General features: G+C 39.3%; 1 long non-coding RNA gene across 9 annotated transcripts in view; it reads right to left on the bottom strand.

Moving 5' to 3' along the window:
* Positions 1-1604: 1604 nt before the first annotated feature.
* LOC111270519 (uncharacterized) overlaps positions 1605-3109 on the bottom strand; it is a 4319-nt gene continuing 2814 nt past the window's right edge. For 4 of the 9 annotated variants that reach the window (XR_002686332.2, XR_015314966.1, XR_015314963.1 and 1 more), the window contains 2 exons: positions 2475-2943; positions 1605-2333 (listed from right to left, as the gene is read on the bottom strand). This is a non-coding gene — a long non-coding RNA (uncharacterized LOC111270519). The remainder of the gene's footprint in view (positions 2334-2474; positions 2944-3109) is intronic. The other 5 variants (XR_002686334.2, XR_015314965.1, XR_002686335.2 and 2 more) reach the window with 5 other exon arrangements.

The raw sequence follows: 3109 nt of genomic DNA, 5'->3' as shown, positions 1-3109 counted from the left end.
ATTCTTTTTTTCTAGGCCTTCTCTTGACCCAGCAACGAATTCAACTAATGAGCCTAGTTTTGGTGAAATCCAAATTTGCATGCAATTCTTTGTGTTATGTTAAATCCGTTGAACTGTCCGATAGATCCCTAGATGCCAGTATCAGACGTGTAAATTTCACAAGATTTCGTTGCTTCCGACACACTGTTAGTATAATTAGAGTGAGCATGGGCCTATGTTAATGAAAAAATGTGGTATAAATCTGTGGATTGTTTACTACTACGTAAGAATGAACGAACAGTAAAGGCTAAGTGAAAGACGAATTTAATTAATTACTGTGAATATTTTTAAAAGTCTTTATGCGCCAAAGAACGCAGTCCAGTGACTTAATTTGAGCCTGATTTCCCTGTTCTTTGAACGCCGTCTTCGAGATACAGCACGTATGTAGAATTTAGGTCAGAAAACTGCGTTCCGATGGAAGCGTCATTAGCCTAGACCTAGCTCAAAGCCATAACATTGACTGGACAATGTGTATTCTGCAAATTTACAAGGATCATTTCACAGCTATGATACTATATATATATATATATATATATATGGAAACGAAAAGCAAGGAATAAGGAACGGGCAAACCCTGCTAAACCTTACTTTTCGCTACTGTGTAGTTTAAAATTTCCGCAGCCGGAAAGCAATTATTTTTAGAACGAGTAGTAAGAGGCCAAACCATGTCCATCAAAATATTAGTAGCCCACCACAAGCTCAAATGTGACCTTTATCGTAGTAACATGTTAACAACAACAAATAGCTATAAGACAGCAGGTTCTCTACTGGAGAAAAAATATAGGCGAAGTAAACTAGAATACAAAGGCAGAAGTTTATACTCGACACATAGGATAGCCGGTCACTTACTTTGCCGGTGTTTCATCAAGTTCAACATGAAATGCCCTCTCCTCATTCCCAACGCCCCTATAAAAATCACTCGTCATCGTCATCTTTATCGTCATCATAGGTGGAGAAATATGCCGAAAAGTTGAATAACCAGTATTGATTCACACCTTGTCTTCCACGCGTTCTGCATACCTTTGGTAGTGCGATCGACATTGACGCGCGCGAGGCAGACGCTCAAGACATATATGGTCGAGTATATTTAGGTTGCCGATGCCGACATTTGGGCATTGCTTCCGAGGCTCAAGCGAATGCTTCCATGCGCAAGACAACGTCAGCGCTAGTGAGCGAACAAAGCAAACAGTCGTCGGCTGGTTTCATTGTCTTCTTCCTTCTGTTTGGTTTTCCTTTTCCATTTGCCTCCTTCGACCCATTTTTATGTCCTTTTTAGTCGCATCGAATATAAAAGGATCATTGCTAGGGGTGTCTGTTTTTTCATTAGACGTAGTCAAAAGCTTTGCCTTTTTCACGAGCTAGCGGATGTTCCATTTACTATATTAAATTTTTGCTTTGGTTAGCTGATTTCACTGATTGTTAGTTCCCATGGTTTATTCTAAATACCGAGCTTAAAATCTTGGATAATCACTCAATTATGTTGGGTTACCTTAGTTTCTTTGCTGTGTTTACGATCGTGCATCAACAGTAACAGAAAATATAGCAACGCCATCAACCGCATCGAGTGAGTGGTTGCAAACATTTATTGATGGGACGTTCATTTTTGCTCGGAATCATGATATCAATTTTTGTCGGATAAAATATGATTGTTCCGAGATATGATAAGGTGAAAAATATTCTTCACTTTATGATCAACCTTTTTCTATCAATAATTATATTGATGTTGAAATTGCTAACCTAGAAAATGTACGATGTGGACTGAAAGCTAAAGATGTTTATAGTAAGTTTCATACCCAAAATGTCGAAGAAACTCCGACAGGGGCATAACAAATCAAGAAATATCTATGCTCAAATTTTTATAATTTACAAATTTTTAAAAATCCATGATACTCTGATCATAAAAATATAACGTGCGTGCTGAACAGTCCCAATAACGTATCGAGCGTACCTGAAGGCGCATTCTCACTACGCCAACAACACATTGACAATGATAATATCAAGCGTTAATCACGAATTATCCAGCAACTGCTTGAGTATTTGACTACTCACAGCTTCGTAAGACCGACTCATGAAATGAAATTACTGAAAAAAGTGTCTCTAAACTGCGTATCCTTTTGATTAGGATCAGTAGTTACTGACAAGTTACCTTGACTGACTTAAAATTAATGAGGGGAGCAAGACGGGACTTTTCCTGAATGTAAACCTGGCGTTTTTTACCGTTTATTCATGAATTTTTATTAGCGTATTTATACCGTCTTGTTTTACTCGGACTCTGCCCGGAATCTGCACTATACCTGTAAAATCGAGATATGAGAATTTAAGCTTAATTTATATTCACTACCAAACGCTATCTATATAGGCGGAAATAAATTTAGTTGTAGGTTTATACTGTCATGACTTAATTTGGCCTATACAGCATTTTCTTGTAATATTACCTAGTATTAACGGATGAAGCATTATTCCCGACAGACAAAACACGTTTCTTATAAGATTATCGGGGACCACCTGTGTTGCCGGGTGTTGCTGTTAGCGCCACGGTCGCCGCATGAAGCATCTTCCTCATGCACACCAAAGCATGAAGCAGCTAGGATGTTACGAACTAGGCCGCTGAGAACAAAACCTCAAAACGTTTGCCTGCGGCAACAGTTTCACAGGTTACCCTTCGTCTTTTAAGTAATCACATGTTATACATACAACATTATTGTTGCTATACCGTCACTTCGGCCGGTGTGCATCTATAACAGGTGCCACTGTGCGCCGGGAGTATTAGTTACCGTTCAGATTACTGCTGAGGAGACCGTAAAGCATTCTCCTGTTGTGCTTCGTCGCCTGGACGGGCCTGGAAATGGGCTGGTGTTTTTCCGGCAGTCGAGTGCCAAAAGACACGCTTTCTGCATTTGACTTCTACAGTTGAGCATCAAATTGGTTAGCAGTTTTACTCGTAGTCTGCGTAGGCAGCTTTCAGATGTGTGCATTCGCTAAACCCTAAAATTTTTCTTACCTTCCAACCCCTATTGGCATAAATGAGACCATCCCATTGTAGTAATAACATATCAAGTATCATATCAAT

This window comes from Varroa jacobsoni, unplaced genomic scaffold (genome assembly GCF_002532875.2).
Source record: "Varroa jacobsoni isolate VJ856 unplaced genomic scaffold, vjacob_1.0 scaffold_1484, whole genome shotgun sequence".
Lineage (NCBI taxonomy): Eukaryota > Metazoa > Arthropoda > Arachnida > Mesostigmata > Varroidae > Varroa > Varroa jacobsoni.
This window is presented reverse-complemented; position numbering and strand designations above follow the sequence as displayed.